The following is a 13,782-nucleotide window of genomic DNA, read 5'->3' as shown; positions in this document are numbered from 1 at the left end:
TTGGATACCTTTGTGGTTGGCTGTCCTGTAATTGGTGACCGTCTGTCTAGTACTGCCTTTGGAAGTACTATTTGGTTGCTGCTCGATTTTGGTGAAATTCAGTGGAGGTGGGTGTAACAGAGTTAGAAATGTAGTTTAGTGTTTGTATGTAATTTTCGCCGTAATTAAGCAGCTTTATTGAGATTGGTGTTTTGGAGCCCCTTTGGAGAAATGGTATACTGCAGCTCTGCTGCGTTTTGTCCTTGTATTGTTGCTGTACACGATCAGAAGCGGTATGCTTTGCATTGGGTAGGTTGACCGTACAAAGCACTCCCCACTTTGTTTTGATTTTGTATCTGTAACATGTTGTTTCAGTTGAAAACTTCGATACATCACCTGTATTATATTACTTTACATGTATTGTTAGGATTTGGGTGCAATTCTAGCAACTTAGAGAAAGTTTGTTAATGTTTTCATTATGAACACGAGTTCATACACATTAAGTCTTATGTGACTAGCTGTAAACTCCGCTAGCAACTTTATGCATTCAGTGTAGTTTAGTTTAGTGTGCATGGAAAGTGCAATTCAGTCTAGCAGGAAATTAATGTACATTTAGTTTAGCATTATGTTTATGCATTACCTCCGTATGGTCTACGTCTGTGAATGTTTAGTGAGTCTCAGAATATTAATGAACTGTCGTTCTGTGCACCTGAACATTCCATGTCACATGTCTCCCTTGCTGTAGGGCTGACAGTGATGGTATAGGAATGATGCATGTAGCCTAATATAGCCCATTCAACTACTGTACTTCTTTTTATTTTGCTTGTGCAGATGCTGTTTTATGTATGCCAGTGCCTAAAGGCATAAATGTGATAAGTCAGTTTTGGTCTCAGTCCCTTCACCGTCTGACTAATAGTTATATATTACTAATATATTAATAAAGCTTAACTAACTTTATTATAAGGGTCCCCCATACTGATAGTTCTATATTACTAATATATTAATTAAGCTTAACCAACTTTATTATAAGGGGCCCCACGCTGATCGCTATATACTACTAATATATTAATTAAGCTAACCAACTTTATTATAAGGGTCCCCCATACTGATAGTTATATATTACTAATATATTAATTAAGCTTAACCAACTTTATTATAAGGGGCCCCACGCTGATCGCTATATACTACTAAAATATTAATTAAGCTTAACCAACTTTATTATAAGGGTCCCCCATACTGATAGTTATATATTACTAATATATTAATTAAGCTTAACCAACTTTATCATAAGGGGCCCCACGCTGATAGCTATATACTGCTAATGTATTAATTAAGCTTAAACTTTATTGTAAGGGTCCTGGGGAGTGGTTCATATTGGTATAGGCCAGCGGTTCCCAAACTTCCCCCCCCGCGTACCACCGCCTACATTCCGACTCGGCTCGCGTACCCCCACCATCCGACACATAAACACATAAAAACGTAACGCATTCTATACAATATTAGTTAATAGATTTGTTAAAACATTAACATCCAGATTTTATGCAAACAACTAATATTTAAATAATGATGAAAAAGCTATTAACTTGTGCCAAATATATATTTTAGTAACAATTAACAAATATTAATAAAGGGTTAGGTAATTACTAGTTTGCTATTTATTATGGCACCTTATTATGGAGTGTTACCAGCTTCGGTTATTAAGTGACATTCTGTTTTTGTCATAACAAGTTAGGTATGAGCTACACCAGGCGCGTAACTGAAGCGTTCCGTTCGCGACGCGTAAAAATCCATTTGAGATGAATGGTCTATTTTTTTCGAACGTACGCCCCACTGTCACGTCGGGTGTAGCTACTTCCATTGATTATAATGGAAGCTAATTGTTGCAGCAGACACAACGCGAATGGAACGCTTCAGTTACGCGCCTGGTGTAGCTCAGACCATAGGGTTAGAATTAGGAATTAGGGTTAGGTTTAAGGTTAGGGTTAGGATTAGCAATAAATGTGCTCACAACATTGTCATGTCACTCTTATGACGATACTGTCAAGTAAAGTGTTACCAAAAGGTTAATTTGAGAGGTTGGCATGTGAGAAAAGATGCCATCAGTAAAAAATATATTAATTTATTGAATTAATGACCTTAATGGACTCTATGTTAACATGGTAACTATTTCTGTTTTGGATATTCAACCATGAAGAATCCAATGTGTTTGTTGTCCTTCATACACCTGTGGGATGGCTATTCTAATCTTTCACAGTGACACCATAAAGTTGTTCAGATACGTTTTTCATGACATAAACCCTGGATAAGTTATGTGGTTTGGTCTAAGGCCAAAAACAGTGCTTTACTGTTTGTGTATTAGGCCTAGGACAGGATACACATATGGGGCCTAATTCACCTCAACTTTGAGCACAGCTTGCCACTCTCCCAAAATCTCATTTAGGAATTGAGCCTTTGGCAGAATGTTTTACATACAGTACATGTATGTTGTTGTTTTTTCTTGTTTGATTATTTTGCTGCCTTGTAGGTACAGTAGGCTTTGTTACTTTACTTCAAAATTGCCAGAAACATTAGATACAATTTTCCTTACATACTGTACTAGTTGTTTATGATACAGCTATGATAATGTCTCTCATCACTGCTCCTTCCTGTGAATCCAATGTCCCTCTCAAGGCAATATGAGTGTACTGTATGTGTCTCCAGAGCCTGCGGATAAGTTCTGCTCTATAAGGATTTCAAAGCAGTTAGCTGTTGCTGTAATTGCTGTGCGTAGCTTTAATCGTGTGTTCTCCAGGCCATCCTTTCTTGAGACTCCAGTTTAAAGCATTGTCCTGCCATTAGATATGACTCAGTGAAAGAAATATGAAAGCATTAGTACGAAAACGGTTTGCCATATAGGACATTTACAACTAGATTGAATGATATTGACTTTGTACTGATGCAGGTCCACTAATGATATAAAAAGATACTGCTCTCAGCGCAGGTAGAAACTACTAGGCTGGAAGAACCCAGACGAACCTGTTAGCACATTTGAATTTGCTCTGCAGGTCCGTCTGGAGACTAAATGACTAAAAACCCAGGAACCAATCACAACCGCTTATCAGGCATCTAGTGGGCTTCATCTGATGATGGACAGAGGAGTACAGTTAGCAGCAGTGTGCAGCACAACCAATGGCTGCACTGATGTTAAACAATAAGACATATATTTTCTTTTGGATCCAAACAACTGCATTTCAAACCTTTGTTTAGAGTAAGACAAATGCGTTTGCTGTACTTCAGAAAAGATTTCAATTCAAGTTTAACTTCACTGCAGTTTACATCCCTTGGAAATCGCAAGTGAATGAAAGGTCCCCAGACCCATTCTTAATCTCAGTTTAAACTTGATAAGTCTGGTGTCAGCTAAGTAAGTAAAAGAATAGGTGAAGAATGGGTTGCCTTCCAGCATGCAATGCAAGCTGAAAGGATTTTGTAGAATCGCATACACAAATATTTCCAGACAGAGACTGGAAGGTGCAGTCCACAGTTTTGGGGGAATAAACTGTTATTTGAGCTCAACAGATGATCAAATCACAGCCCTGTTTAAGGCTCAGCCTGAGTTACTATGTTTGTTTTCTATTTACACAGAAATAACTGTGTATGAACTCTATAGTTTACACACACACACACACACACACACACACACACATATTGAGTACACACTGAATGGCCAGAGAGTGGATCTTGATGAGTCATTTGTTATTGCAGTTTGCTGAATTTGACAGAAGAGTGTGTAGAATGAGAATCTAGAACCACCCCTTTTGCTTTGGCCTTTTCCTGGCAGCCATCGTGAACTGTGGGGGTTATTAGGCTGACGAGCAAAACTTATTTTATTTATGATTCTCTATGGACACACTACCAGAAAGAAAACATAAAATGAACAGTGCATTGTACTGCAAGGTGCTGTTATTGCTAAATTTTTCCTCAGTTATGACTAGACCAGCCAGATAGACTGCTCGGCATTCTGGGTACAAAACACAACCACTATCGATAATAGCTGCCAGTCTGAAAACCACCATATAGTCTTCACATATTATTGGCTGCTTTGGCTAGAAAATGGAAATGGTTTGACAGGCAGTCTGCCTAACCTGATACAGTAAATGGGCAAAGGGATGCCACACTGGCAGCAGTTGGTGCTTCGCTTCCACAAATTCGAAGAGATGGGAATTTTTTGAGGTTGTTAGTTTGCAGTGTGACCCAGAGGTTCCACTCACACAGTTATTTCCCAGTGTACCAGTGTGTCCTTGTGGTGTCAGAGGCCAATGTGGTTATGGATGAATGTAGGACTCAGAGAACAATGAACACTGGAGTATAAGTGCGATTTTAATGGCAGAATGCACAGAGTCATCGGGGAAAATGGTGAAGTCAAAAAAACAGCTCCAGGGCTCAGTACAAAAACCACTGAAAGATAGACCAAAACAAAATGCAGTAGCAAATTACTACAAACTACAAAAGGATTAGGACAGAAGCAGTACTGTACAGCATGGCTGTGCATAGGGTGCCCTATTCACCTCGGCCCACTCACTGATATGGAATGGATGTAATTGGCGCTGTTCTAAATTTGCCATTGTCAGTGAAACACAAATACTTTGCAAACAATATGTATATACTGCATATATATATATATATATATATATATATATAACTAAAAACATTCATAAAAGTTTACATTTATAAAACTTACAATGCAAAACACACACCTACATGTAATGTTCAAGTCTGCATTTATTTGTTTAATAGGCAAACCTGTCAATGATGAACTAACCCTCTGAACATCATTCACAGAACTCTCTGCATACTGTGGTCCTTCAGATTTTGTTTGCATTTTGTTTGTCACTTTTTTTCTTTCGCCATTTTTCACAGTTGCTGCTTGCCTCTCTCTCTGTCTGTCTTCTTTACAGTCTGTCAGTCTGTCTGATTCATTCTCTCTCTCATTCATTCTCTGTCAGTCTCTCCATTCCCTCAGATGTGCTGCATGCGTCTGAGGAAGCTCTGACACTGGCCTTGGTCTGCGCAGCTGTAATCATCAGCATCAGCAGGCCTTGACATCTCTTGCTTGATGTGCTGACCTCGCCGTGGTTTGGATAACCTGAGGGATATTACAGGAATAGGCTACATCAAGCTTTAATGTTGACAAACACTGCAGCACACCTGAGCAGCAAAGCTTTGGGGCCTCTATTGAGTCATCGGTTAAAAAGCACCATTTTTCAGTATGTATAGGAATGTTTTCATAGGTTGCACAATTATTGATACTGTGCATGTACGTTCACTTGTTCACATTCCTGAATTTGCATAAAGACATAAAAGCATAACACATAAAAGCATAATAGAAAAGCATGTTTGGCGAAGTCTCTGGCCATGGTCCTGATAGGCTTCGCTGAATCGTGCCGGAGTCGACTGCGCAGGCAGGAGTCGGGCAGGATTCCGCCATACACCCCCTTATTCTTTAACTATGGAAGACGGGAGGCGTAAGGGGAGGTGGTGGGTTGCGAGCGGAGTAACACCGATGCTGCAACTTCGGCAGGTAGACTGCGAATAAATATCCTGACTGATTGAAGAAGGAGGCGTGGCAAATTCAGTCACGCTCCTCCCGAACTTCCGTTTGTAAAACGCCATTTCACTAGTTCACATTCCTGAATTTGCATAAAGACATAAAAGCATAATACATAAAAGCATAATAGAAAAGCATGTTTGGCGAAGTCTCTGGCCATGGTCCTGAAGGGCTTCGCGGAATCGTGCCGGAGTCGACTGCGCAGGCAGGAGTCGGGCAGGATTCCGCCATACACCCCAAAAATTGCATTTGAAGATGAAGGACCCTATGGCAAGAAGCACGCTGAGCAAATTCAATGGGAGTGCGCGAGGTGCGCTTCCTCAGATTAGAGATTTGATCTGATAAATGAGTGATAGGCGTCGGAGGACCACCGGCCGAGAGTTTTGAGGGCTTGATCGGACAGACCGTTATTTGCCGCAGTGGTGGCTGCACCAATCCTAAAGAATAAGTTGAGTAACGGTCTGCTGGGATTCCGACTTGCGTTAGAACAGCTTTGAGCTGCATTTGAAAACAGAAGCAAGTGACGGAGCGTCCGTCATCTGTATCAAATGGGGGATCTAATGGGGATGCGATAGAGGAACGACTTGAATTAAGACAGCCAGGGGCACCTGTCGTCTATGGCAGATGGAGGTCTAATGATGATGCAAATGCCAATCTATGAGTTGACATGCAAAACAGCAAACTTGTTTGGCAAGATCCCTAACCAGGGTGAAGGAGTGCTTAGCGGATTGGTCAGACCCCCAGCCGCGGTGGTGGCTGTACCAATCCTGAAGTAATGGGAAGCTTGAGAGCTAACTTAACAGGCATGCACTTGCACACATAACATGCACTTAACATGCAGGGCAATGAGCTAGCAGTTGCAGAGCTCGGGGTCAGTGCAGGGGAGTACAGCTTGCAGTTGCAGAGCTCGGGGTTAGTGTAGGGGAGTACAGCTTGCAGTTGCAGAGCTCGGGGTCAGTGCAGGGGAGTACAGCTTGCAGTAGCAGAGCTCAGGATCACTGTAGGGGAGTACAGCTTGCAGTAGCAGAGCTCGGGACCAGTGCAGTGGGAATAGAGGACTGATGTAGTTGCTGATGCTCATGGCATGTGATTCGAAGATTTGTGAGTGATTCATAAAGTTAACATTCCAAATTACAATCTACAATTCTGCTGTTTGGCAAGATCCCTAGCCAGGGTCATGGAGTGCTTTGCAGGGATCTTGCAGGAGTGTACTGCGCTGGCAGGAATCAAGCAGGATCCATGTCATGTGATCACCCCAAAAAATGCAACCCAATTGAAAAGACCCTGGCTTTCATATAAGGTGATATGAAAGGTATCTAAGGCGCCTAGAGTATTCTACTACTCGGGTAGACCGTTATTTGCCTGAATGAAACCTAAACAGTCTGTGCCAATACCAATATGCATTGGTAAATATCCGAGTTGCCCTTAAAACCAATGAGGGTTACATGTGCAAAAAATTTCAAATATATGCTATAAGGGGATCTTAGACATTACATAGCATACACATGGTCTGAATATAAGGATAGTTACTGAAAGGTGATAAATGGGTGTTACAGGTTTCTACTTTGCTGTATTAAGTTTGTAGAGAACACTGAGCTACCTAGCATTATGGTAGCCAATCTAGAGAGTAAATATGAACCTGTAGCAAACACTTTAATAGAGGCAGTTTGCATTCAAGAGCATGAGAAGAAATTTAGAGAATGAGAGCAAGCGGCTAGGCTGGAGTAGGTTAGGCAAGTGAAGAGCCTGAAGAGCCATCTTGAAGCTAAAACTGATTAATGGATGTTAAGAGACCCATGCTTGGCAGAGTCTATGGCTCAGCCAAATTGCTCTGGGGGGATCGTGCAGGAGTCACTGTGCAGGCAGGAGTCAGCAGGATCCGTGTATACAGCCCAAAGATGAGGGCAACTAAGGCACCTTAAAAAATGAAGCAAAAGGGTTTGTAAAGAGCAAACATGAAGAGCGGAAAGAGAAAATTGACCTGGGTGTGATCTGGAAAACATTGTTAGAATGATGCGGTGACCAGTGTTTCCCAACGAATTGAATTCCAATTGTGGTGGTTTGCAGAATTAACTTGAATGGAACAGTTTATCAAATTAGCACAGCGTGGTTATGATGCTAACCAGATTTAAGCACAATTTAATACAACCTGGAAAATCATTGTGTGGTGGTCAATGTTGATATTGTGGTAGGCCGCTACAAATAAGTCAATGTATGGGAAACACTGGGTGACCCCATGGGTGGTGGCACCAATCCAGGGAAAGAGGGGTGAGGGAGAACCAGGGACACGGTCCCTGGCTGGGGAAGACACGGGCACGAACGCGGTTCACGCCGGTGGGAGATGATGGGGAAAGGGAAAAGGTAGCGACGCGGTCGCTACAGGGGAGGGGGAGGAGGTTGCACAGCACCCTGGGTCTGCAAAGAGAAGAGGCTTGATTAGCTGGAATAGAGAAAAGAGGCCGCAGTAGTGGAAGGCAAGGTAGAGGGCTGCACGCGGGCACCCATAACTTGCTGGGTTGACAAAGACCGAAAAGTTGTTAGCTAAAAACAAGTAAGGCAAATAGCTAAACAAGTGCCTTCATCTAGTAGTAGCCTACATGTTTGTGACATGTATCTCAACATTCAGAAGGAACGAGTGGGCTTTACAAACAGCTCTAATACAAAGCAACAAGATACCTCCCTGCAGTAGTTTCCCACGCAACCTAGACCATGAAAGTCTGTAACAGATAGTGGGCAGCAAGTTCTGCTTGAGACAAGCGAGCAAACCGGTAGTCACTGCGAGCGGAGTAACTTCGGCAGGTAGACTGCGAATAAATAACCTGACTGATTGAAGAAGGAGGCGTGGCAAATTCAGTCACGCTCCTCCCGAACTTCCGTTTGTAAAACGCCATTTTAAAAAAAAACAGCATTGTTCACCTGACAGCATTACAAGTCATCACTTTGTATTTGATGATCATTGCATACACTCTAAAAACGAATGTGTGGAAAACAACACAACTTGCGTTGTTTTTAACACATCTCTCTGTCCAGATAGGGACAGAACAGTTTGCCTTGTTTCCTTTTCTTATTTGTTACACAATATGTGTTGAAAATAACACAATGAGACGACACATTAGTTGTATGAGTGTAATTGTATAATTTGTGTTCTGATTTCCTCCGTGTTTTCTGCTTCAGCTATGTGTTTTACTACACCAGATGCACATTATATGTCCACAGTGTACAGTACATCTCCAGGTCAGAGATATTCTTAAGCACATAATGGATTGGCATGACAGGGGATGATAGCATGAAAGCCCTTTATGCAATGCTGAAGTGCACTTGAGGGTCCAGATCCCACCTCTGTCATCACACACAGATGTATATCTTAATTACCCCTCTGAGATGCGGCGGACTGCAGGAGCATGCGGAGGTCAGTTGTGGAAAGTCAGAGTAATGTCATACATGTTTGCTCCAGTCCTGCAAGGGGGCAAACAGACGTCGACTAATTACATTCACCTCAGCAGCATTGTACTAATTAGAAAATCTGGGTGAACAAAATAATGGGGCAATTTTCACATTTTGAATACAAAGCAACTGGTTGTTCAGTACTCCTGGCAGGGGAAAAATGAAAACGTTTAATTATGAATACACTCGCAGACAGTCTAATTACAAAAGCAAATATTTACATGAATCATTGTCCCTGTTAAATAAAGCCAGGCGCCAGGCAGCCATGTGGACTGCATCTGTTTGCCTGTTCAAAAGGTGAGAGAGGGCATGTTGTCTGTACTATATAATATTCCATTGTACAGTTCTTTTCTAAATGCAATGTGCACACTTTGTATTTATCTCCATGACTCCATGATGCCTTTGACCCTAATGCACATAGCAAATATACAGCTGAGGAGAAAAGGCATTTGATTTTGGGCTTGGTTTTAACATGTATGTTGCTTTGCTATATATGCCCTCCACCCCTTAATAGTACCCTGGCCCATTCATTGGAACACCTCCGCAAAAGCTTGAAATGGGTTCAAAAAGTGGATGTCATGAGGACAATCACTCCCTGCTTCGTAGCTGTGTGGTGGTGAGCCTCCCTACTTAGATCCCACATGACGAGAAGGTCATGAGTCTATTGTGCTCAGAATAATTCAGACTCGGAAGTAATTACTTTTTTTCTTTTCCTTCCACCACGGAGTTTGGCGGCTGAAAGAGGTGTGTTAGGAATGGGGGTTTAATTAACGGCTGGAGCTTTACTTTGTTTATGAATAGTGAGGTGAAGTTTTATGTGAAGTCGGAACCTGTTTGGGTTGCTTATAACAGCTACCATTCAACATGTTTACATAACCTAAACTCAGAAGACCTCATGAAAAGTAGAGCACTGAGTGTTGAGGCATCTTGTCATCTCACCAAGATTTCCCTAGTTAATTCCCAAAAACTTTCTTGATGGCATGTACCGTCAAGAAAAAACTTCATTATTTATCAATGAATCCACAGTAATGCGCTAATTTATTTTTCATGAAACATTCTGAAGTTACATAAAGCTCTGGTGATTAAGAGATCAATGCTTCAAATATTTGTCAATAAGCAAAAATAAAGAACATGTTCAATGCCAGGTTGAATAAAAAACAACATTTATTTTTGGCTCTCCATATGAGGGAACGGCAGCCAGGCTTTCCAAAATGGCCACAGGAAACATTTGGCTTGGACAGTTGCAGTTGGATTTGGCTGGTACCGGGGATCCTCCAATAAAGAGAGTGAAATATGGAGCCATCTTCCACCGCAGCCATGCATTATGCATGATAATGTTTCCCTGAAGCGCCATTTCACGGTCCTTCTAATTGCTTTGTGAATGGAGGGTGAGGGGAGTGACAGATAGTGTGGAGAAAAAGAGAGGGAAGGAAAAGGAAAAAGGATAAAAGGAAAAGCTTGTTGGTTGAAGTGCCATCTGTTTCTCAAGGTCGCCCCCTTACCTTGCAAACACAATTTGTCATGCCCAGACAACCTGTAAACAGAGGTGTGAATTAATTGGATGTTACTGGTGACATGCTTCAGAGTAACTAGAGCTTTGATGTAGCTGCTTTTAATTCAACAATATGACTTGTTGTTAAAAACACACAGAGAAGTGTTACTCATAACCACATCTCACTCCATAATGTTAGCTAAGTGTGCCAAGGTCACTAAACAGCATGGTCCACTTCTCAAGTTGCTGGTTGGAATGTAGTGCATTTGAATTGAGCGCTTTACAAATGTATACCTCTTTACACGTACATTGAATGGTGAAAGGTGCCAATGTCTAGCTCAATGAAATTTTGGACAGGGTCAGAAGGACCTGAGTTTGAACCTGCACCTGTCTGGTTGCCAAGCAACTCCTCTATCCACCTCCACCACTGGTGCCATATTACAGTCAAATATGAAAAGGTTAAGTTGTTAAAAACATTATGAGTAGACAGCCCAGGTCCATAAGAGGGTTGCTGGAATAGCGTTAGCTTGATTAGCAGGTCTAGTAGCCACAGTGTTTGGCCTACACTGTTGAGTGGCCAGTTAAGTGCAGTGAAAGCTGACACGGAAGTTCACATTAACATTGCTTCTTTATGGCAGGCATTTTAAATCCAAAGGGACCTCAACATGAAGTAGCGTAATGCATGGAAACAAGGGCAATACACTGAACTAAAGGTGAAAGCAATGCCATGCTAAAGTTCTAGCGTGTTAAACGTGTCAGAGAACAATACTGAAGAGCTATGGCAGAGGTGCTAGAAAGCACTAAGGGGAAAGAGAGAATTTTTGAGGGTGAGTGAAAATGTCAAGTGCGTGGGTGACCACCGCTGAGTTGGTTCAAACTGTTTCCTGGAGATGAAGAGGGGCTTAGCAGGTCCTGTGGAGCTCTGTGGTCTGTTCCAGCACTGTAGGATTACAAAAGAAAGGACCCCACGATTGAGACATTTCACCATGCGGTGAGGGGACTATATCTGACCTGATTTAGTAACCTAGGATGGATTATACTGTGTGAACATGGATGAGGCAGTTGAAGGAAGATGGGTGTTTGTGGCTTGTTTGTGGACTATTGTTAAGGATTTAAACTTACTATGTACAGTAGCAATAGGCAGCCTGTGCTGGCAAACTTGTTATTCAGTGACATTCCGTAATGGAGGCAAGTGCTACCATAAGGACCTGTGCCATACATGCAAGAGAGAACAAAATGCAGAATCTCATGAAAAACATAATGGGCTGTATTTTGCACACTGGCGCATGGCGTAAAACTAGTTTTCCACCCGTGCAAAGTTTAATTCGGTATTTTGCACGTTTATTTTTTAAACAATGCGCCCAGGGGTGTGGCAATTAACAACCTAGGGAGGGGCCTGGCGCATTGTCTGAAAATCGCTATTGTACACCTGGTCAGAAGCCTATGGCGAGTTGTTTATATGTTATTTTAAGAGTGCATTGTCAACAGTCATATTGGCAGGTGCAAGCACCATCCTTCTATCATTCATGAACGCACACCAGCGCACGTCCATGCAAAACATTACAAATTGCACGATTACAATGGGAAACATAATTAGAATAAAGATATTACGAAATACTGTATACATCTCATGATGAGTAGTTATTCACCATCATTTGCAAATTGGTAATGACGGTTAAAAGTGATTAGGGTAGAGGCGAGAGACACGTATGGAGCACAGCTGAAGACGCACTGTCACGAGATATAAGCAACTCCTCTGCAGGATAAATGTTGTTTTATTCAGTCATTTGAGTAATATTATGGTAAGAGTTACTTTTTCCAGCCTATGTGTTCGATGGTAACCCATTGTCAGTCAATAGTGAAAGTAACTGCATATGCAACAGCAACTGTCTTGTCGTTGACTGACACCTTGGTGAAGTTAGTTTCACTTTGCCAATGAGTTCAAATAATAGACGAGTGCAAATGTGTGAAGGCTATGCTAGGTTTTTAGTAAAGCATGGTTTAGGAATGACTATTCCATACGGTCTCGCAAGCAGCCTCCTTCAAATGCGCCGTTGAAAGCCAAAATACCGATGCATTTATTTGACATATCACGCTTTGCGCCGTTAAAGGGAATTGGTTTAAAGGCACAATGTGTCTTTTTTGTGAACTTTTGAAGTGTAATGCATTCAAAAATCAACTATACATATCAATAGCATGTGAAGAAATAACACTACTGACATTTTCTAATCGAAGAATATGCATAGCATTGCAGAGATCTCCTCCAGAATTAGCGTGCTAACCAACTAGCCCCGTGTCGTCCAGTCTTGCAATACCAGTTTATGTCTGATGTGGCGACAGGGAGTAACATACCGGCCAAACCGTCTTCAGTGCAGCCCAGAGCAGTCGAGAAAGAGACAACGCAATTACGCACGCTCCCCTCCCCCACGGAGTTCAAGTTCTACAGTGAAGTGTACTGCGAGAATGGCCGAAAGTTCTAGGAAGAGACCGAAGAGACCTCCATCGCCTCCAGCTAAAAAAAACTTGATCTGAGGCGAAAAGAATATCAGATGGGAAGCAAGCAAATACACGTTAATCTAGGGCAGGGATTCCCAAACTGTGGTACGCGTACCCCCGGTGGTACGCGAGCTGCTTCTAGGGGGTACGCGAGATGAAAAGGGCTATGGCGGACAGGTAGCCTATAAAATGAAAAATTTAAATCTTTTGTAATTAATTCATGAATAAATACATAATTTCGAATCAGGTCATAATGATATGAAAACGTGAAATTAAAGGATATCATTTATAAACTCTGTATGTGTTCATCAAAAAAAGGGCAGCTTATTAAACATGATGCCTGGAATAGCTAATAGAATGCGTTACTTTTGTTGGATGGTCCGTGGGGGGAAAGTTTCGCGGATATAACAGGTTTTTGAAAGAAAGGTAACATTAAGCTAGGCTTTACATTTAACAAACTAAAGGTAGCCTAACTTTAGTCTTTCTAGGCTGTATAGTGTTGTACAAACGAATACATCCTTGTCATGCATTGTTGTAGGCCTATTATAAGATAAGATATTGTATGTGGATGTAGTTAGGCTACTATGCAGGCTAATTTTCATAACTTTTTAACTGACCAAATGCACGCACCTAAAACCGGGAAACGGACAAATATTGTCAACGCGGGGGGGGGGGTTATGTGTTTATGTGTCGGATGGTGGGGGTACGCGAGCCGAGTCGGAATGTAGGCGGTGGTACGCGGAGGGAAAAGTTTGGGAACCGCTGATCTAGGGAGTGCTTTCCACCA

This window comes from Alosa pseudoharengus, unplaced genomic scaffold (assembly GCF_046254945.1).
Source record: "Alosa pseudoharengus isolate Yale_2024_CS ecotype anadromous, Long Island Sound unplaced genomic scaffold, YU_APseudo_1.1 YU_APseudo_1.1_scf_20, whole genome shotgun sequence".
NCBI lineage: Eukaryota > Metazoa > Chordata > Actinopteri > Clupeiformes > Clupeidae > Alosa > Alosa pseudoharengus.
This window is presented reverse-complemented; position numbering follows the sequence as displayed.